Raw genomic sequence first — 23,586 nt, forward strand, 5'->3', positions numbered from 1 at the left:
GCTAGTTATTAATGTGTTTTTGTTGTTTTGTTTTAAATACAACTTCTGAGTATAGGGAATTAATTATTTATAAGCTGAATATGGAAGAAAATGGTAAAGGAAAACATGGAGGTTACAAACAATAGTAATAAAGGCCTCAAGAGGTTAAATTTGCTTAGGTTAGACTTGATTTCTAACTGGTTTGTGTGATTATAATTCTTACAATATCCTAAATGACGAGTTAATGGGTGCAGCACACCAGCATGGCACATGTATATGCATGTAACTAACCTGCACGTTGTGCACATGTACCCTAAAACTTAAAGTATAATAATAAAAAAAAATTCTTACAATATCAATTAAAATATAGTTTGGATTGATTTATGCTACCTGGAGTACAAAATTACAATCTGTATCTTTATAGACAAAGTTATTGTAACTATTTAAATTATCTTAATTTTAGATTTATGTCTAAATATTGTTGTCTACTTTTTGTGGTAAGCAATCTGCTTTTTAAATCCTTTTGGTTGAATATGTAGAACACTTTCTGTTGCTTAATAATTATTTCATTATTTTAAATGAACTTACTTGATGTGTAGTCTAATTCTTTTATCATCAGAATCATCCTATATGTTGTGTATTGTTATGGAGAGAGTGCTTTCACAATATAAGTGTCTTCTCTTAAAATAAATATTATATTATGCAAATAAAACAAACTTTCCAGCAAATGTAATATAAATGAAAAACTTAATTTTTAAGTTCAAAGACATACGTCAGACCATGACTCAGAGAAAGGAGCAAACACTGCACTTTGGCGGGCGGAGCGGGGGGCGGGGGCGGGAATCCATATATTCAGATTAATGGGTTTTGTTTAGAAAGTGAACAAAAAGTTTATATCTTGGAGATAATATATCCAGCTCCAAATTATGAACTACTGGTAAACAGCTCTTCCTACAGCATAAGAGAACCCATTAATAACATCAGAAATACTGGTAAATACGTATTGAGCGTTATATAGGAATTGTTTATTTCTATCATCATGACAACCTTATTATTCCCATTTCAAACATGAGAAAACTGTGTCTTAGAGATGTTGAGTAATTTGTCTGATGTTACTGAGATGAAAATTCAAAGAGCTTAGATTCCAACTGAACAAGCCTGATTCCAAAGCCTGAACTTTGACATCATGAGAATAAGTGAAGAAATAAGCCAACCATGGCAGTCTACAATGAGATTTTCATATCTTACTAAACTATTTGTGGAAATAATAAAACAGTTTTCACTATAACAGAAAAAACTCAATACAAATAACAGGTCAAAAAAATGCTAAGAAAATAATAAAATAATATACAGCACATTAAGTTTGTTTTCTGTTTTAAAAAGTTACTCACTGTTTTACATCTGTCTTTCTGTTTAAGGTGACTTGGATTTTTGGTTTTCACCAACTTTGGAACAGTTTGCTGTGCAGAAGCCCAGCTTGAAATAAAATGGCAGTTGATGATATTTTTCATATTGGCATACTTTGAGTAATATTCAGTGGCTTTTCAATGGCATTTGGAACATAAATAGAAATTACTGAGCCAGCTATGCTAAAAGCAAAACAATTGCTTAGACCACTATTGTGAGGGCATCAGTACAGAACTGTTTAAAGCTGCTGATGTCTATGTGTTCATTTGAGTTTATGATATTTAAAGGCAGAAGTCTGAACGTGAAAAGAAAGAAAATCTCTAAAAGTAACTCAGCCATGGAATCTGCTAAGTAGTCTAAAGATATAAAATGTAACATGCCAAGTTTACAACCATAAGAATCTTACTCTACACTAGTATATTTAGCTGCAGAGCTAGAAGAAATGACTGATATCCTAGTCTCCCATAATCAATTAAGAGGAACATTCATTCATTTATTCAATTAACAAATGTTTTCTTAAGCACATTCCATGTACCAGATGTTATTCTAGGTATTGGGGATAAAGACAAATGATGGGAAGGGGGAACCTATAGAATCCCTGTTATCACAAAGCTGCCTTCATGTGGATAATAATAGCCAACAAACAAACAAACTAACGTTGTATATCGGAAAGCAGTAACTGTTACGGGGAAAAACAATAAAGCAGGGTAAATAACCGGAAATGCCAAGGGTAGAAATGAGGATACTATTTTAATTAGGTGACAAAGTAAGATTTCACTGAAAAGGTGCCAAATGAGCAGAGAATTGAGGAAAATGAGAGAATGGGAGTGAGTCATGTAGATTTGGGGAGTAAGAAAATTCCAGCCAGAGAGAATAGCAAGTGCAAAGGCCCTTCAGTGAAGGCATCCTTGAAGATGTAGTAGAAGCCAAAAGAGAGTCCTACAGGATTTGTAAACTAACAAGGAGGAGATTCGTAGGACATGAAGTCAGGGAGGTAGCTGGGTCACTAAAAATAGATTGACTTTTATTTACTAGAGATATTGAGTCACTGGAAAGTGTTTTAACAGAGGAGTGACATGGCATGCCTTACATTAAAAAAAATTTGTACTGAATGCCATCTTGATAAAAGATTACAGGGAGTAAGGGTGGAAACAGACCAGATAGATTACGTCAGTTATCCACATGGGAGATGACAGTGGCTTGGAGGGTTGGCTCCTAGATATATTTGTTGATAAATTGGATGTGATAAAGAAAAGATGCCAAGGTTTTTCATGTGATGAAGACTACTGATAGACTACTACAAGATTTTAGGCCTAAGCAATTGGCAGAATGGAGTTGCATTGAACTGGAGTTGTCTAGAATGGTTTTGGGAAGGAGGTGGGAATTGGACATTTCATCTTAGATAAGTTCACCATGAAATGCTCGATAGGAACTCGGTGATGTGAAATAGGTAGCAACTCTGGAGTTCAGTAGTGAGGTCTGAGATTAAGTTATCTGGGGCTTATCAACATATAGTTCACACTTAAAGCCATGAGACTGGTTTGTTAGAAAGTACAGATAGAGAAGAGGAAACACAGTGTACCTTAAGAGGTTGGGGGATAAGGGGAAACCAGTAAAGAAAAGCCAAAAAAAAAAAAAAATGATGAGAGACAGCCAAAAAGCCCAGTGAAGACAGTTTCAAGAAGTGAGGAGTAACCAACTGAGTCCAATGTGTCAATCAATCCAGAAAGGTGAAGTCTGAGATCTCACCCTTGGAACCGGTGATACAGAGATCAGTGGTTATTGGACACGAATTATATTTGTTACAATGGTGGGGACCCAAGCGTGTTTAGAGTGGTTAGGAAAGGAATGGAAGTAAAAGAAGTAGAGAAAGCCAGTATAGACAAATCTTTCCAGGAGTTTTGTTGTAAACAGAAGTAGAGAAATGTGGCAATGTCTAGAAGGGGATATGAAGTACAGGCAGATTTTTGTTTTTCTTTTTGAAGATGGGATGTATTTTTACATATCTGCACAAATGATGTTATAAAAGAGAAATGATAATGTAGGAGAAAAGGAGAAGAATATCTGCAGTAATGTCCTCACTTTGGTAAGAGAGATGGGATTGAGTATGTGAAGAAAGGTTGGTCTTGGAATGGGGACAATTTATCCACAGTATGGGAAAGAAGGGCAGAGTTTGAATGCAAGAAGACTGTCTGGTGTGTGCTGAGAATTTGTGGAAAGTGGGCTCTTATTTGATGGTTAGCAGAGTGCTTTTTGTTTTTTCATTCTAGTGAAGGACAGAGAGAAATAAACAGGAAATGCAATGTTATGACAAAGACCAACTGGAGGAAAGGAGTCTAGGAGTTAATGTATGTGTGCTTGGTGTGTGCTCAACTGGGGAAGGAAAGGCAGCCAGGGGCTAATTGCTCTGTGTTAAGAAAGCAGCACGTTCAAAGACCTGAGGGCAAGAGTATGGTGGACACCCTGGGGACTGACAGTAGTGGGAGGGATCCTGGCTGGAGAGAGGTACTGGGAATGGAAAAGTGCAGTGGGATTTGAGAGGATTAGGTAGATCTGAAAGAAGTTAGAATTGATAGACGTTGGTAGTGAATTGAATATTTTAGGAATGAGCATGAGGGTACGGGACAAGCTACAGTTGATATCCAGGTTTCAGTTTGAACAACTGGGTTGATATTGATTCTTGCATTAGCTCAGTCACCTCAGAGCCTTTCTTCATGATTTACCTCTATGCAAATTCATCTCCTGCACTCAAATCTAACACACACATTAGCTCCCCAGTATTCTTCCAGTCCATACTAAACTCTCTCTTCCTTGAATAATGGTCAACATTGCTACTATTCATTACAAGTCTTATGATGACCAGGCATTGTACAAGGTGTTTAAGATGTATTATCTCATTTATCTGTATAACAACCCTATAGGTGGGTCTTGCCATCCCTTTTTACAAATGACAAAGGTGAAGGCTCAGTATGGACATTTTAACACGTCTCCCAATGCACAACTGAAGAATTAAAGTAGCTGAGGAACAGTTTCTGAATTATATTCTTGACATTTTTTGTACATTGTACTACAATGTGTTGTGACTATAGTGAGACTGTAGTTTCCAAGATGCAATCATACACCTTTAACTCTGACCCTTTAGTGCTTTGAATTTATGAGGGAAGGAAATCAATGTTGACATGAAGTGAAAGAAATCTGTACATAAGACCCACAGCTTAAAACTTTAGATAAACCAATAGTTTTCACTGAACATGTTCAGGGAGTGGAGAGAGACCCAAAGAGCACTCCCACTGGCTGAAATGCTAACATAATAACATAAACTGAACAGCTCTTTATAGGTCTGAAAGCAGTCCACACAAAATCTTTCTTTTGCTTCTTCTTGGTGGCTATTCTCCTCTTCCTATGAATAGGAAACTCTCACCTTAGAGAGTTAAATGACTTGATCCAGGTTATGTAGTTGTAACACCAGGTCTAAACTTAAAAAAAAAAAAAAACAACGTTGCTAAGGTTTGGATTTGTGTCCCTACCCAAATCTCATGTCAAATTGTAATCCCCAATGTTAGAGGAGGGGCCTGGTGAGAGGTGGTTAGATCATGGGGACCTATTTCCCCCTTGCTGTTTTCATGATAGTGGGTGAGTTCTCATGACATCTGGTTGCTAAACAGTGTGTAGCACCTTCCCCTTCACTGTCTTCCTCCTGCCTCGTCCATGTAAGACATGCCTGAATCACTTTCTGCCATGGTTAAAAGTTTCCTTAGGCCTCCCCAGCCTTGCTTCCTGTACAGCCCGCAGAACCATGAGCCAATTAAATCTATTTTCTTTATAAATTACCCAGTTTCAGGTATTTCTTTATAGCCCTGCAAGAATGGACTAATACGGGTGTCCAGCACATTTTCCTCATATAAGCATTTCCCCTCCCATATTCACTATTCAAGTGATACTTCTTAGTGGTCCCAATTTCATATTACCACATATTAGACACTGATAGGAGAAAACAGATGAATGAGACATAGGATTTCACATTCCAGGAAAAAGAAGAAGATAAGCAATTAAAAATGACTCCAAAATGTGACTAGCGTGCAATTAGAATTGTGCCCAAAAAATGCAAAGAAAGCACAAAGATTGAAAAGATGACTTTTTTTCTGAGACAAGGAGCAGGAAGATGGAAGCATTTTCAATTTGTCCATTATGTACAGATGTGCTTTTCAAATACATTGATTATTACTGGATATTGAATTAAAGAGACTCATCTCCTGGTAGAAGGCCAACCAGACCACCAGAGAGAGTACTCCCATTTTTGCTATGCATTCATAGCTCTGCTTTATTTTCCTATATATTTCTTAAACAAATAATTTCTCCTACTTCTCACCAAAGAGGAACACGACTGAATATGTTAAAACAACTTACATGTCTAAACCCATAATTCTTATAATTTCAATTTCTTATACTGAAAATTTAACAGAAAGCTGATTTAGAGCCAGTTGTAAACAAGTGATTTCAAAATAACTAAGGGTCAATATAATTAAATCACCTAACAGAGAGAACTCATTGCTTTTTAGAATCTCCATGTGACATTTATGTCACTAGGCTTGCAGGCCTGCAAATCTTAACTCACAATGGAGAATTTTCAATGCTTATATTCTGTTAATCATAGTTAGTTGGCTATTAGTTGACTCCCTTTCAGCAAGTCCTCTTACCTCCAGACTCTCATTTTAATCCATTGCCAAACTCTTAAAATCAGGGAAGGAGAAGTGCTGTATTTGAATTCTCATTAAAGAAAATCCTTTTTTTTTTTTCTGGCAAAGTAATTTATAGAGCCTGGAGGGGTGAATTTGTAACAGTTTACCAAAGTATAGTTGTAGATACTTCTAGATTCCTTTCCTTATCCTCCTACTGATTTGGTATAAATTTTTATCAGCATCTACTATTCTGTAATTCTTCAGGGACCTCAAAGAGGCATTCTCCTGAGAGAGGAAACTGAGATAGAATATTGGAACAATGAGAAAACAAGACACAATCACCACACCAGCATTAGTCCTTCATGCTACTTTCATTCATCTGCACATTCATTCATTCAATAAATACTTGTTAGTGTCTGCTGTGCAAAACACTGACGGGGGGAGGTGAACAAAGACACAGCCAAGGTGCTCAACAGCAGGTGAGAGAGGCCAATATGCAAAACTTCCCACTGTACCCAAGTCACAGAAAACATCCTTCCTGCATATTTGATCAAAACCTTTATTTCGGGGGAAACAAGCTATGTGTGAATGTATGTTTCCTCAAGGCTGGAATTTCCAAGGAAAGCTGTACAGAGTGACTGAAGGGTGGACTCAGCTTCTGCCTCAGTTCTCACTAACCACAGATGGGGCCAAACATCCAGGCTAAATGGAAAAGAAATGAAAAGGAAATGACTCAAAGGTGCCCTAAACTAATGTAAACAGAGAAAATGTTGAGATCATCTAAATAGATGCAAAATGATTTTCATTTTAAAAACTGCCAATTTATAAAGAAATAAGCACAAGGAGCTATGGCTAAGAATTATCCTCAGAGAATAGAGGGCAGTATGATAGAAAAATCCAAGGAGCATTTATAAAAAATGAAAGGAAAATCTATATATAGTCTTTTAACTTCATAGGGAAGGATGGGGGACATAGATTGTCATAAGATTGTGAAGGATTTCACTCTGTAGCTAGATGGCTTAATCCACTCGAATTTGGGGGTTGCTTCTTTAATAAAGCCATCCCTGTAATGAATGGGCCTTTCAGCCTCCACAAAGCAAAAATGGCAGGGAGTGTGTCAACCTCCAACAAATTGTGTGGGAGGTCAGATGATCGATAAGAAGTCTCTCTCACTGTCACCTTAAAGAGCAATGGCTACAAAAATGTGCACCAGGGTGGAAAAATGGTGGTGGTGAGGGGAGGGGGTGTGGCTAAGAATTCTGAAAAATAGAAGGGCATGTGTGTGTTTGTGGGCGTGTGTGTGTGTATTCTACAGGCAAGAAGGAAAGATGGTGGCATGGATCTGTTTAATCAAATAACAAGAGAGAGCGAGGACTATAGATTAATCTCCTGTCATCTACTGACATCTGTCAAATACAAGGTAGCTTAGAACTATAATTCCTTGGAATGTTTCAACAAACTATGATAAGAACCATAAGAGAAATAGCATAATACATTTTTTTTAAAGATACGAAACTTCAGAACATTTCATCAAGATGTGTTTGGGTCATGATGGATTATACTATAACATTTCTTTTAACAAAATCCCAACAATGGTTACATACAAACCTCAAATTCTTGAGTACTCGAATATGAAAATGAATGTTAAAATGGATTTTTTTCATAAAACTAATAAAGGCAAGTGCCGTGAGCATAACTCTCAAATACTTCTTTCCCAAAGGGAATATCTGGGATTGCCTCAGGTTATAAGGCTTGTAAGGAGACAAGAAATGCTAAGTGGGAAGTTACACTGTACAAGCCTAGGAAAGAAATTATTTTAACTTGCCTTGTTAAGGCTAATTAGCATAGATGAAAAGAGCTAGATAACTCAGAGTATTCATTAGCTCCCTCACTCCACTAAGCAACCTCCCCAAAGTGCTAATATCTTTCCTACTACATTCTTAAAATGTTTCATATTCACTATTCATGATTCACACTTTGAAAAGACCAATTTCCTGATTAATGCCTAAATAGAAAGAGTATAAAATGTCTCAAAAATTAGCAAAGGCCTCAAAGGGGTAAAACTGCTATTGTAAAGGCTTTGTAAAGGAAAAAAAAGAAAAAAAGGAAGGAAGGAAAGAAGGAAGGAAGGAAGGAAGGAAGGAAGGAAGCTAACCTAGAACTGTTATCAGCTTTTCCCACACACCTACTCACTCTCACACCCACACATCCTTTCTCTGAAGAACTGTGGGGATGCAGTCACATTCTCAGAGTAAATGTACTGAGATTTACCACATTTCAAAGCTTCAGGGTTTTGTTCATTCTCATTCCTCTTCACAATAAAGACAATATTGATTCCATAGCTTTTCCCCCCTCTTTTATCAGAATTGTTTGCACAGTAACTCACACATGAGTAAGTGACCAACTTTGCATTATTTGTGCTAGATAATGATTTCCATTCCTTTACCACCAGATCCTCTAATGGGCTGATTTCTCAATTCAGTCATCACTATGGTGGTTCCTCTAATTACAGATGTTCACGGCTAAGAATAAAGTTGTGCACCAGCGAAAAAGTGTTTCATCTCTGTCCACTACCAACAGATGGTAACCAACAGATTATGAATAACCCTTTATTTGTCTTTCCCAACCCCTTTCTGGGGGTGAATGAAGAGATTGTTTTTCATTTGCTTTGTCTTTTTCTAAACAGAAGACAAATACACTCACAGAAAAGATGAATACCATTGTCTCAAGTCAACATAAGCGATTTTCAACACCTTCTAATTCATGTATTTCTTTCTCAATTTCCAGCTACTACCTTGAGTCATTACAATTTATTATGACACCATGATTATGTGGGCTGCAGCCAGACTGATTCTTCTACTTTGATCATGGCAATCTCTTGCCCTAAAACCTTCAATGGCATAAAATATCAGAAAAAATATAAACTCCTTCGTTGATCACTCGAAGTCCACAATAGTTAGACCCCAACCTACTTTTATATTCTGTTTTATAACAATAAAATAAATCTCTATACTAGCCAACTGACCTATGCTTGTCTCCCTGACACATTTTAATCTTTTGTGACAAAATACCTTTTCTACTGCCCTCTTCTCCCTGAACTGCCCTCATTACCCACAAAGGACTCCATTCTGGCCTCCCTAAGTAGTGAACCTAGTCGTCCTCCCAGTCTCCACTCATGTGTCCCTGTCTTTCTAAAGTCATTCAGATTTCATGTGATTTACTAATTGTGTTACTACATGCGTAACGGCTTTGAAAAATACCTTTATAAGACTTTTAATGTAAATATATAAATCAGAAAAAGTCTTTGTAACGTTTAGCTTCAAAATATGTAAACAACACTTAGGTACATTAACTGCCAAGGGCCTTAGCTCATATTATTGTTTTGTGGTTATTTTAAGGTGTATCTTATTTTCCTCAATCAGAGGAAACTCCTAGAATGTAATTTTTCTATAGTTAACATTGCCCGGACAGAGAACCTCATACAAACTTTGTGTTTACCTTACATATTAGAATGTGGAATTCACAAATGATGTCTTATAATACAGTTGTTGTCGATTTTTTATTGTTTTGTTTTTGTTTTTTGAGACGGAGTCTCACTCTGTCGCCCAGGCTGGAGTGCAGTGGTGCGATCTCAGCTCACTGCAAGCTCCGCCTCCCGGGTTCACGCCATTCTCCCGCCTCAGCCTCCCGAGTAGCTGGGACTACAGGCGCCCGCCACACGCCCGGCTAATTTTTTGTATTCTTAGTAGAGACGGGGTTTCACTGTGTTAGCCAGGATGGTCTCGATCTCCTGGCCTCGTGATCGGCCCGCCTCGGCCTCCCAAAGTGCTGGGATTACAGGCGTGAGCCACCGCATCCGGCCCTAGTTATCTTTTTAAATAGCAAATTTATCATCTAAAATCAACAACAGGCTTGAAAGTAAAATATTAATTATAATATTTAAAATCTTCTGAAGAGCTTTTTTTTTTAATCCTGTGAAACATGCAGACAAAAAGTTTTAACTGCCAGCATTTTCCACCTGATGTTAACAAATTCCCTTATTGTTATCAAATTGGCTACTGAAAGTTGTCTGGTATTTTAAGAAAATCTTAGATGCTTACAAAGCATTTATCATAGTTGTGACTAAATAATCATTTTTATGTTTGTCTAACATCTTTATTCCCTACTAGACTATCCATTACATGAAGGCAGGGATTATGTCTACCTTGTTCATTTTCATATCTCCAGTACTTAGTATAGTACCTGGCACAGTACCCAGGACCTGGTAAACATTTGCTGGATCAATGAATTAAAGAATAAATAATTTTTAAAAGTGACTGAATTAAAGAACGAGTAATATCAACAGCACTCCTACTTCTCTGGGCTCTGATCCATCATAACTGTACAACTCTTCAGATGTACTTACCTGGGCTGCAGCTTTAGTTCACCAAGATCTCTAGATCCTTTTCCTTGCTTTTTTCTCTTGCCTATGAACTAACCTTGGTGAGTAGTCCCAGCTGGAATCTCCTTTCTCTGTGTAAAATATTGGCTTTGAATCAGTGGCTTTCATTTATCAGGTTTGTCAGGCAACAGAAGCAGCAGAAATGCCAACAGAAGAAACCAGAGCCGTACGTGTGTGGTGTAGAAGGGGAGTACTCACCTGACTGATTTCTTGGGATCTCTAAACATCATCATCTTGACAATAGTATTATTTGGTAATAATGGTGGGGATGCTCTTATTCCGGAGCCTAGAGAAGCTAGATGGGAGAATGTCAAACAGGAGTAACTCAGCCCTGGCATTCTCAAAAGTAATGTGTTCTTGAAACACATGGTTTGTAATGATGGTAGTGACTGCTGTGGAACACCCTGACCAAAAGCCAGAGACAGATGCTTCTACGGGTACATGACTCCAGGACTTTCTTTTGTCTTATTGCTGATGCTACAACTGAATATCATTCTAAGAAGGCTGTTGTCATGACTACAGCTATTGTTGGTGGCAGGGTAGACCCTCTGCCTGCTGTAGAACATCAGAGTGAAATGGGGATCCCATTGTCCCTACATTTTGTTTCTGAGGTGAGTGTGAAAAGAAGTCCCAAAGCAGCCCCAGAAAGTAGCCAGCGAGAAGAGGATCATCTTTTCTCCATCCGCCAAAGCCTCTTTAGAGTTTGTATTGGCAAAAATCACTCTTCTCAAGGTCAGTTCAAGTAGGATATCTGGAAAGCTGGGAGATCAAAAAGCTCATTCATTTTTATATGATGTTATCACAGGACACTAGTATCGTGAGAGGATCAAATGAGTATTTTCACTTTTCAATCACTGTTTACTATCATGAAGAGACATGGCCAAAATTTTAATTTTCAGTGTGTGTCTTCTTGTGCATTCCAGAGTCATATTTTAGATAACCTATAATTTGCATTCAAATGAAGAGAATGAACCATTTGTACTCTCTCGGCTCTGTGGTGTCCCTCTCACCTAGCTCAGTATTTTTAGCAAGTTTCTGACTTATTCTGGACTCTGAATCAGTAGGATTATAATTAAAATAACAGAATGCTGAAATCTATTTATGACCCAAGATATACAGAAAACTATAAAGATTTTTAATAATTATTTAAAGAAGAAACGTAGAGACCTAATCAAAAGAAATCAGTCTGCGAAAGATATATGTCATCTACCGCACACACATCTCACATACTAGAGAGAAATAGTTGACTGGTATTTGAACAAAGCAAATAGTAAGATGGAGATTTTATCTTGCGGGGGAGGAACATATAATGAGGGTAAAACAGAAGTAGCAAATGTAAATTATTCATTCCCAGCAGAATAATATTTTAGGAAGGAAAATTAAAGAGAAGAGCTTGAGGGAAACAACCTAAAAAATGAGTTCTAATAGGTTCTGGATTTATATCAATGAAAATTATCCAAAATAATAAGTTCAGAGTTAAACTAAATGATTTTAAAGATATTTCCTAAGTCTAATTTTGATGATTATATGGGCTAGTAAATTGAAGCTGTGTTACATTTCATGCCTTACACATGCTTCCTAACACCGGTGATCCTTTCAGGAAACCTTGTCAATTTATTCCTGTTATTTATAGCACCGAGCTTTTTCCAATGAACACACTTGCTACCTTGATCTAGTGGGCACTTTAGTGTGAAAGAGCCAGTAATGCAGATGGAAACAGTTTGAAGTTTTACATTACAAACTGCTTTGGAGCTTTGATTGAATAAAAATGTACTGGAAAAAAACATAGCACAAAAATAGAAAAGAAAATTAGAATAATAAAGTACTTACAATCGTAATGGTTTTATGATTTTTAAACCCAACCATTTTTACAGTGTATTTCTTAAGCCAGCATTTTCTAATAATTTACTTTCCTGCCTCTAATATCAATCAAATTTTGGTCATCCCCATTAGAGAGCTGATTAATTTTTAGGACTCCTTTAAATTATTGCCTTACTTTATTTTCCATTTTCCCTTTGGATTTTTCAGGTAACACATGCATTCTCTCTAATCTTACTTTTTTTCCCTTTCTCCAAGGATTAAAACAAATAATAACAACAACAGCAACAACAACAAAAAGACTTTATTCTCTTTGTATGAAGATGGCTACACTGTCAGACCAAAGTCTGTTCCTCAAGATCGCGCCTGCCAAAGTGGGCTGACTGCGTGGAATCTGAACTCTCTCCCTTGTCAAAGGCATTCAGTGAAGTGGCCAATTGTACCCTGTGGAGATGGGCCCTGAGTTCAAATCCTGCTCTGCCACTTCCGTGTTTATGAACTCAAGTGAGTTATTTAATTCCCATGCCTCAGTTTTCTCATTTGGAAAATCAGGATATAATAGAAGCCACCTTAAAACAGGTATCTTGTGAGGAAATTAATACATGGAAGAATGCTGGCATGTTCAAATTGCCATGAGTGTTTGCTGTTATTATAAACTATGCTTATGCATGCCACTAAAAAGGATCTAAGTTTATACTCCAACTTCTTTTATTATTTTTTTTAATAAAATGCAATTTAAGGAGTCTATTATAGAGGTGGGTTTTTTGGGGTCACTTGTCTGAGTAGATAAAGTAACATGCTTTAATTCAGAGATAAACCTGAATTATTTTAATGTAGTGACAATTAGTTTTACTAATATCATGGGTGTTTTTTTTCTCAACCACTAATAAAATGAAAAAAAAAAACAACAACTCTTAGAGCCATTAAAACACTTAATAAGACTTTCCTTGGGCAAAACATTAAATAAAAAAAAATAATCCGAGTAAGAGCATTCAGTTTAATGATATTCATCCCATAAACCCAAACATAGATGATCCTATCTACACAGGGCAAGACTGCCAATGCCATTTGTAGGTTTAGTGATTAACCCTAGAGTGTCTTTCATATAATGTTTTAATCCTACGTGTCCAAAATTTTAAAATGGGAAAGGAGCTCCTATTATCACCGATGATGTCCTAAATAATAAAATAACCTTGGAGGAAAGAAGGCTTTCTGTGTTACCCTAGGCCTGAGGCTCCTGAAACAAAGGAGAAACATGAAAAGGAAAACTGGATTATTAATGTGGAAATGTAGGATACTTTTTCATTGCTGAGGTCATTGGAAGAATAAGATATTTTGATTGTGGGAAATTCTAGCAAGCTGCATCTGTGATTTTGCTCTCTGCCATGCCTCTGCAGGACATTTGCTTACCCCTACTCTGGGTCTCTGGCTAACATGTGGAAGGGTTCTCTCAGCTGGAGTCCATGCAAAGAGGGTTCTAATCCCCCCACACAGTGCCCATCCATAGACCTCCATCTACATGCAGGGATCAAATTGGCTGCATATTTTTGGATATATTCACAATCAATTCCAAATCAGGTGACTGGAGCCGCTGTGTAGCATTTCAGTTTATTCATTAAGATATACAAAATGACCATATTGATAGGTTTTGGTCTTTTCATTATCTTAAAGAAAAAAGAAGTAAATCCTCTAGTTCCAAAGAGCTGACTGCGAAGTTGAGGCAAAATATTAAAGAAATGAAAGGCATTCTTTTTATTTTCCAGTCTATACTTAAAATACAAAATAAATATTTGGAAGGACACATATCAAAAGGCCTACTTTTCTCAAATATTTCTCTAGATCTAGCTGTTCTACAGTCTTGGGATACTTTTAACAAAAATACATTTCAGTCATGTTTCCACGAGGACCTCTGAAGATTTTTTCTATTTTGAATGTTATGAATTATGATTTAAACTGGTTTCTAAACTGGTTCATTCAGTCCAAATGACGATAAAGGCAGGTAGTTAATATCATATAAATAGCACATAATCTCTTTTTTAATATTGTTTACCATTATTTTTTGGAGCATATTTACCTTTCTAATTTAGCATGATAAAAGATTTCCAGCAGGTAGTTGAGGAAGGAAAATAGCAGTCAGAGATTCAGACCAGAAAGAAAAATCTCCATATTGTCAGATAAGCAAAAACATTTCAAAGTCAAATCTGTCAGAAATGGAAGCCAACTCAGTTTGGACAATAAAAAAAAATAACAATTTGGACATTTCGACAGGTATAGGAAGGGCATAAAGTATAGCTGATTAATTCAGTTAGAATTTGATACTAATTGGACAGAAGTCACTTTCTTGATTAAATCCTTCATTTGCTCTCTAGTTTCTGCAGGGTAAACACCAAATGAATGGCTTCCAAAGCCTTCCCCAACGGCTTCCTTGCCCTGTCTTCCTCTCCCGCTCTCTCCTCTCCTCCCGTCCAGGCTCATGGAACTACTGGCGCAAGGTTCTCTCTGCAACTGCCTGCAAATGCGGCATTCTCTGCCTGGACATCCTCCCCTTAGCTCTTCCTTTCTGAGAGCTCTTATTCTGTCTTCCCTTGGGACACCTTCTGTACCTCTCTGGGCTCTGTTACGCTAACTTCGAATACTCTTTATGTTAATTGCTTGCTCCTTTGCAGGTCCTCTCACAAAATTTTGAGCTCTCTGAAAACAGGAGTTATGCCATCTATTCATACAGAAAATAGAAGTATGTGGTGTAGAATCTGTGTGTTCAATAGTGCATAAATACATTTACTCATTGATGGACTGACTGAATGAATGAGTCCAGTCAGCAGTTCATAGCTCCAGAAAACACCAAGTACTCACCACCCTGGTTACCAGCTTCTGAGAGATATCTTTGGTTACATGAGGAAATCGAGAGGCCAGTGGGAAGCTCATGGCCCACAAGAGGAAAAGACAAAATAAATTGTGGGTGGGGAGTAACAATGGATCAATAATGTCATTTTCCTCTTAAAAGGACAGCCACATTTAGCCATCAAATAATTACAGAGAATGTTTGAGGTGTGACCATAAAGTAATGTAATAACTTTAATAAACAACACATGAAAACTAGTTTCATTAACTTAAAATCACATTCTTACAGATGCATTGAATATGTTGCTTTTACAATTAAGACAATAGCTTATGAACAGCCCAGTGAGGTTCCAAACACATATTTTCAACTTTCTCAAAACAGTTTTATTTTAAGTATAATAATAACTATAAGCAATTCATTTTAATAGAATAGGTTTTAGTTGTAAAAGATACAATTATGTGTGAATAGGCTAAGAAAGGAAGGTATCAGGGATGCTATGAAAAACAGGGCTCATTTTTCAAGATTCCAGGCTATTTCTAAATGTGCTGAAGTTAAGTTTTCAAACCAGAGAAAACTTGTTATATAGGCACTTTATCCCCACAATAGTCTCAGCCCCACTGTCTGTCAGAATCCAGGAATGTGGATGGTAAGTTGAAAAACTTGAATTACTAGAATTTTGTATTAAACTGGAATATAGACAGGTATCTTCAAAGACACGAAAGGGCAGTTAATGAGAAAGAAAGATGTTTAAAAAATTAATTCTCATCGAGTTTCAGCTTTCAAGTCACACAGGAGAAGAAGAACTTAACCAAAAAGGCCTTAAATATATTTTCATCTGGGCTAATGCATTTCCTTTTATTTCAGTCTTTGCACCATTGTAGAAAGCCAACCAAATCACAAACAACCGCTCCATCTCTCATCCTCTCATTTATCACTGTCCTAATACCTATGCTCTTGGCTGCTTCTCCTTTGGGCAATGACTGTGTCTTTATGGAGGAAAACTATCTTTGCCATAATGACATGATGGTTATGATGTTTAATAATCTTAAGTTCAAAATGATTTTAAGTGCTAAAAACATTTTATGTTTGTAAATAGCTTACCTTCTGAAATCTCAAGCTACAGAGGGAAGACTGATTAAAACATGAGGCAACTTTTATTTTAATTATTTTACTATTTTGGTTATTTCCTTCTCATTTGCTGGGATGCATATTAGTTATAATGCTCCCTTAGTTTTAATCTATAGTATTAAAAGTCCTAGGTATTTTCAGTGCCCTACTTCTAAGTATTTTGTGTAATTGTGTTGTAGTTGTTTATGAATATCATTAATAGATGCAAATATTAAGGTCAAAAGACTAGAAACATAGAAAGATTCTTTAGTCTTTCTCTTCTGGACAAAGGTACAGTATTTTTGGCAGGGATGTATGAAGCCTCTTTGAATACTAAAACTGTGTGTCTAATACTGCCATAAGCATTCAAAGTCACAGATAGGTATAATACACAATCATGGGCAAGCAATGTATTTTTGTGTCCCCAAATGGAGAGATTAGCTCAGTCTTTCACTAAACAAAAATCTGTTCTATTTTTAATCCTTAACTCATTTTTTTTCTTTCAAAAGTACTCTTCTATTTAAATTTGTTACGATTCCCCATTACACAAAATCCTATTATCGTAAATCCTTTCCTAGTGCAGGCAGTCACCCCTTGAACACAGTAGATAATGCATGCTCTTTATGCATCACATAACCCCATGAAGTTTCCTACAGTGAGGCAAGCGCCTCAAAGGGCAGTGGTGTGGATTCTTCAGAAGGAGCCCGGGGACCTCTTGAGCCCCATTGCCAGGGCAGACTCAAACAGCAGTAGCAGCAGCAGTCCTCATGCGGCTGCTACTGGGAAGTGAGGTACATGACAGTCAAGAGGTAAAATGAGCATAAAGTCACCACGACTTTGTTATTTTAGCTTACTGGATACAGAGAAAATCTTGGTAAGTGCTTATTCACCTCAATTTTACAATCCAACTGGTGTGCTGGCTTTTCAGATTGTATAGTTCGTATTAACTCAATTTTATCATCAGTTGTTTCTCCTGATGTTAAACAGATCTGATGGCTACTCTAGCCACCATTGTAGGTGTTTATTTAAAGAATACATTTTCCTCAGTTGGTTCTCCATTTTACAGCTTTACTGGAGCATTCTCATGTCAACAAAGCCCCCTGGGCTTTGAGAAGTGATGAATCCTAAAAGATATTTTCCCCACAGAAACCACAAGGTAAATGTAAGAAGCAATCAATCTTCTAAGCAGCAATCAGGCAACCACTTAACGAACATACTACACAAACAAAATAATTAATCTAAGCACTGTCCCGAATAGTAATTAATCTAATCGGTTTTCAGTGATGTGTTTGTTCACTGTTCACTATTTTGTTTCATAGTTGTCATAGTTAAAGGTGTCAGAGACAGTACAAATGTGTTAACCAGTTTAAAAGAATACTAATTTCGAGAGGAAAGTGTGACAGAAATGTTTATGCAATGTGGGATGTTGGTTCTTTTGTTTGCAGAGAGGAACAACACAGATCAATGTCAGGGTAAAACAAAAAGGACAAATGGTTTAAAATAAAAGAGGAAACAGGAGCAACACTGCTAAATATCAGTGAAGCCATTAAAGACCTGAGACAATTATAAGGCAATGTAAACCAATAATTGCCTTCTGGGGAAGGGCAGGTAAACTTAATTATAAATGCCCCAACAAATGAAAATGAAATGAAATGAGAAATAGAGCCAAAAGAGTACCCTTCTCTAACACCTGTGACACACAAATTGGTTAGAAGAGTTGGCTGATTTTCTGGGGAAAATGGGTGACATGGAAGCTAATTCTGAGAATTTAGAATAAAAGGATAAAGATATATTCCTTATTAGCTGTTTCTTTACTTGGATTCCAAATTCAATAATTTCAAATGTTATCAGCTAACTCTTATCATTGAACTTCACCTTATGCCATGAAGACCAAACCTTTATTGGAGTGTGGCTGCCCTCAAGAGTAAGAAGTCACCAGACTGCATTTATAACAAACATGTGGCTCAGGAATGTAATGTACAGTGGCATTAAGCCTCAATTTAAGTCAGACTCTACTGAGTACCAGGAGCTTTCTCAAGACTGTTTTAACCCATGAAAGCTGAGTGAAACCACCTTAAGACTTGTAGGTCTGTTCTGGAAAATATCCATGAAATTAAGAGTGGATTTCAAAATACTTGGTACCAATAGGTTTTCCCTGGTATTCTTTAGTGCTTCTGGAGTGGCAAAAGAGAGTAAAGAAAGCAGGCATTCTGCAAGAATACACTAAGATATATCTTACTCCAGTAAAGACGGTGACAGGATCCATGCCTATTTTGTGGCATCTGCACTGTGCCTATGCCCATCTTTGGTAATGGTAATATTCCCCACCCACTGCCGCTATAGGAGGGATATTCTAAGTTATTATCTTTGAATCAGATAAAACTATAGCTTTGACTACAGCAACTGAAATAGAAGGGGGCACTTAATCTAGGGAACCAAACCATATTCCACCTGAGCCAGTAAAATACTACTTCCTAAGAATTTGGAATTCAGATACCAAAAGACCATGTTTGTTAGTTGTAGGGAGCCCAGATGCAAAGCCAAGTGATATCCAAGCAGTAATCAGTGTCTTAGCAAACTCAATCCACTCATGTGCAAGAAGAATATGGGGAAACAGCAAAACTGAGCAGAGAAAGTCAGTCTGCTAAGAGAACTAGGGAAAGAACTCAGAAGCAGACTAAAACAGCATGAAATGGCCTGGAACAGACAGAAGTTTCAGCCTAATCCCATGTGGCCTAGCTGTCTGCAATTTCCTGTTCTTAGATATTGGCATGATTACCTGTTGGAGCCATTCAGTAAACATCAAGCTTGCATGCACTGGTTTCTGTGACTTTCGATAAAATACATTTCTTGAATTAGGAAAGGAAGGAATCACCAAATTAAAAAATCTGGGACCAGACATACAATTAGCAAGTAGCAAATCAGCAAATGGCTTTAAAAGGACAATGCATCATGGGGCTACAGTAAAAGATCCTATATAAAAGTAGGTGCCAGTGAAGACTTTAATTTGGCCTGAACAAAAGCAATAATAATAGACAAAATGTATAGAATGCTTATTATAAGCCAGGCAGTCTTCTAAGCAATTCCATCTATGAACCATTTAGTTCACAACGTCTGATGCAGATGCTACTGTCCTCATTTTACAGATGAGGAACTTAGGCAGAAAGAAATTGAGTAACATACTCAAAGTCATACAATTAGTAAGTGGATAGAAGTAAACCATGGAGGCTGGTTCCAGAGCCTACTCTCTTAAACTAAATACCCTTCTGTTCTCAGTATTTTGGTATGTAGGCTTTCCTCTGCCTTTAGGATCCCACAGATTATAGGAACAGCAAAGACTGAAAAAGCATAAACTATGCACTTATGGATAAAACTAATGTGCTTAGGGACAAATAGTGGGAGGAGAAACTGGAGAGGTCAGTGGCAACAGTAAGACAACAGTGAGACAAAGTAAGACAACAGTGGACAGGAAGGGCCCTTACTGTCTAGCTTCTGGCCACTGAGAATTCTAAGTAGTGAACTGACATGATCAGAGTTGAGTTGTAGGAGACTGGTCTGATAGTTTCAACTAGAGATATTAATTTAGATGCCAATGTACTAGTCCAGTTAGAGGTTTTATGGCCAGGGAATAGAAAGAGAGAGCAGATGCTAGAGGTAGTGAAGATGCAGAACTTGTGGGATTTGTTGACCAATTTGTTAACTAGATGCAAAAGTGAAGGAGTGGCTGAGAGGTAAAGTTGATTCTGGATTACAAACCTAAGGGAATTTGAGAATGGTGATTCCAATTTAAAAAAAAGTTTAAAAGCCAAAAAGAGGAATGGGTTTGGCTGGAATACAAGTAGAGAAACAAAGATTAATTGTGTGTGAGGGGGAGATAAGACGAGTTTCTACAAAGTATGTTTGAGGACCCAAACTAATAAAAACATTTACTCATCAAGGAAAGATTCTATTATGCACATTTCAGCCTTTTCATTAAGATGTGGATATATGAGCAAGATTTTAGTAAGATTTCCTTTAAAAATAGTGTTTAAAAGTTTTGGCACTTAGGTAAATTTTTCAACTAGAAGAGTCAGTCATGCAGAACGTATTCTTTTCCCAGTGATTTGGAATGATTTGAAGCATTACTGCATGAAATTTCTTCATGATAAATGTATTCTTTCAACATTTTTTTCTTAAAATTTATTTTGCATGATTGAAGACAATAACAAGATATAAAGAATAAGGTAAGAATAACCATGCATGAAAATAAATTTTATTAATAAAATATAGATGTTGTATTTAAACAAATACAAATTTGCCAGTGGTGGTAAATCCTCTGAAGGGCATAGAGTGATGCTACCAGATTCCCACTTCAGAACCCAGACACCCACTCCACCAGTTGCCCGGCGGGTTGGCTGCTTTCAGCTGAAGCTGCCTTGACCAAAGTCACCCTATCTGTCTTCCTCTCCAGGAGCAGCTCACTTCCAATGACTGGTTGATGCAGGGGTACAAATACCCGACCCTCTTGCCTGGATTCTGGACACATCTCTGAAGGGCCGAGAGTTAGGTTGAAGGCAGTTTTGCAAAGGTATTACAGCTCAGCTTCTCCCTCTCTCTTCTTCCCTTTTTCTTTCACAGTTGTCTTTCTTTTATTTTTTTTATTTTTTAATTATTATACTTTCAGTTCTGGGATACATGTGCAGAACGTGCAGGTTTGTTACATAGGTATACATGTGCCATGGTCAGCACACTAACACAGGAACAGAAAACCAAACACCACATGTTCTGACAGCTGTCTTTCTTGAGAGCATTCCTGAAGGCTGCCCTGGGCTCAACCCTCAGGGTTTCATAGTGTTTTCCAGGAGCACACCTGCCATGCCTTCCTTTGTGTATCACTTCCTGACCACCTCCCACATCCTGGCAGCAGTAACCACCATCCTGAATTTGGTGTGTTTCATTTTCATACAGTTCTTTGTATTTTTACCAGAAGAGGTTTCAGTTTTCTACATTCTTTGTGAAGCCATCTCACTATCTTATCACTTTGGAGACCTCTTTGGTTAAAATAATCAGTGAATTAAATCTATGAAGACAGTAACAACCTGGACCTATGTCTAAAGGTATAAATTTGTGCCAAGGAAGCCTTCATCAAAGACTGTAGGTAAATGTAGGTAAAGAAATAAGTTTCTGATCCTTTTATATAACAAGAAAAGCACTTCTCCCTGCCCCTACACTGCATGGGAGACTGTCACCATGGGGAAGGACCACTGGAATGAATTGACTTACAAATGAATATCTCTGTTAGTACCTGCTCTTCTCCCATGTAAGCCCAGTGCATCTGTTGGTGAAAACATGTGACGCAGAAAAATACAACAGAAAAATGCATATTATGGTAACATTTCCCAAAATATATCTCATAAAGTGTTAGTCCCATAGTTTTTATTTTACAGGAAGGGTCTTTGTAGTCATGCAAATTTGTAAAACTCTGAGTCAAACGATGTGAAGTAAGCTCATTTTCTCAGGAATTGTGAAGTCCTTAACGTGCTAATATACAGTGTGGATTATTAAGAGAAAGAGATTTTATGTAGTTCTCTGAAAACTCATATGAACACAGAACCCATTTTTAGGGTAGTCTCATCACAATAACACATTTGGGGAACTTCTAGGAAACAATGCAAGTAATAGTGTCTTAGAGATAATGTCCAAATACACATATAGTTACCCAAACTAACTTTTTTTTTTTTTTTTTTGAGATGGAGTTTCACTCTTGTTGCCCAGGCTGGAGTGCAATGGCGCCATCTCGGCTCACAGCAACCTCGGCATCCCAGGTTCAAGCAATTCTCCTGCCTCAGCCTCTGGAGTAGCTGGGATTACAGGCATGCGCCACCATGCCCAGCTAATTTTGTATTTTTAGTAGAGATGGGGTTTCTCCATGTTGAGGCTGGTCTCGAACTCCTGACCTCAGGTGATCTGCCCATCTCAGCCTCCCAAAGTGCTGGGATTACAGGTGTGAGCCACCGTGCCCGGCCTTACCCAAACTAACTTTTAAATTATTATTATTATTATTGAGATGGAGTCTCACTCTTGTCACCCAGGTTGGAGTGCAGTGGTGCAATCTCGGCTCACTGCAACCCCCACCTCCCGGGTTCAAGTGATTCTCCTGCCTCAGCCTCCCAAGAAGCTGATATTACAGGCGCCTGCACCATGCCCAGCTAATTTTTTATTTTTTTATTTTTTTATTTTTAGTAGAGACGGAGTTTCACCATGTTGGCTGGGCTGGTCTTGAACTCCTGACCTCAGATGATCCGCCTGTCTTGGCCTCCAAAAGTTCTGGGATTATAGGCATGAGCCACCACCCCCGGCCTAACTTTTACATTTCAATCAATAATAATAAACCTCTGATGAAGTAAACCACCAACATTCTTAAGGATTTATAAGCCAGATATACATACAAGTATACCTGTGCCCATTCATGAAAGAATGATGTGAAATTCAGTACTTTGGGAATAAAGAACAGTCTTGCATTTTCACCACCCTCCTGGATTTGGGATGTGACCAGAATAAGAAAGTTGTATAGTAACTGACAGGTTCATAAAATCGCTTATATTGTGATCGTCATTATAGATTCAGTGAACTCTGCTTGATGGCCAAAAGCAATGAAAAATGCTTGCCTTAAATCACAGAAGACCTGAGGACAAGTGGGTAGTGAAAGTACGCTAGGTAATCTTAGTTCCTTAGTAAGATTAACTCCTTGTTACCTCTCATGTCTGTTGAGCACCAAATTTGTAAAGGCAGCTACAAATCCCAGACATTCCTAAACCAAAAACTGGCTTCACCACCTGCTGCTCCCTCTAGAAATTGGAGAAGACATCGTATTACACAGGTGAACCCAATAGCATTGTGACATGATGCTGCCACTGCCATCATCGAAGTGATCATGAATGAATCCTCACCATTCTCATTCAGGAGTCAAGACCCCAAACAGAATGATCTGGTTAACAAAGGCAAGGTCACAGGACTGAGCCCCAGCTGCCAAGAGGCCTGAAAACTTTCATTTCTCTTTCTTAACTTCTGACTTGGAGACAAGGTACCTTATTACAATAATAGTATACACAGTGGCATTTTCCATTTAAATAGAACGGCATGTTGGCAGTGGGATTGCTAAAAAATAAAAGAAAAAAAGTCTACTACCGTGGCAAGGGATCATTTTGAATGACCACTCCTAGTTCTGTGGGAACTCTACAACTATCTAAATGAAGGAACAACTGTAGTTGGTGAGTCTGAGCCTCTCCATCCACTCTTCACCTCATCTGTGCAGCACCAGACTGACTTCACTG

At 37.6% G+C, this 23,586-nt stretch overlaps 1 protein-coding gene and 1 long non-coding RNA gene across 17 annotated transcripts in view; one reads left to right on the forward strand and one right to left on the reverse strand.

Moving 5' to 3' along the window:
* Window positions 1-23,586, reverse strand: part of NTNG1 (netrin G1) — a 342,410-nt gene that overhangs the window by 210,811 nt on the left and 108,013 nt on the right. The window lies entirely within an intron of this gene.
* LOC134756873 (uncharacterized) lies at window positions 11,050-20,811 on the forward strand. The gene is made up of 3 exons (XR_010130241.1): window positions 11,050-11,238; window positions 12,583-12,828; window positions 20,724-20,811. It is a non-coding gene; the product is annotated as an uncharacterized lncRNA (long non-coding RNA).

Source organism: Gorilla gorilla, chromosome 1 (genome assembly GCF_029281585.2).
Source record: "Gorilla gorilla gorilla isolate KB3781 chromosome 1, NHGRI_mGorGor1-v2.1_pri, whole genome shotgun sequence".
NCBI classification, from domain to species: domain Eukaryota; kingdom Metazoa; phylum Chordata; class Mammalia; order Primates; family Hominidae; genus Gorilla; species Gorilla gorilla.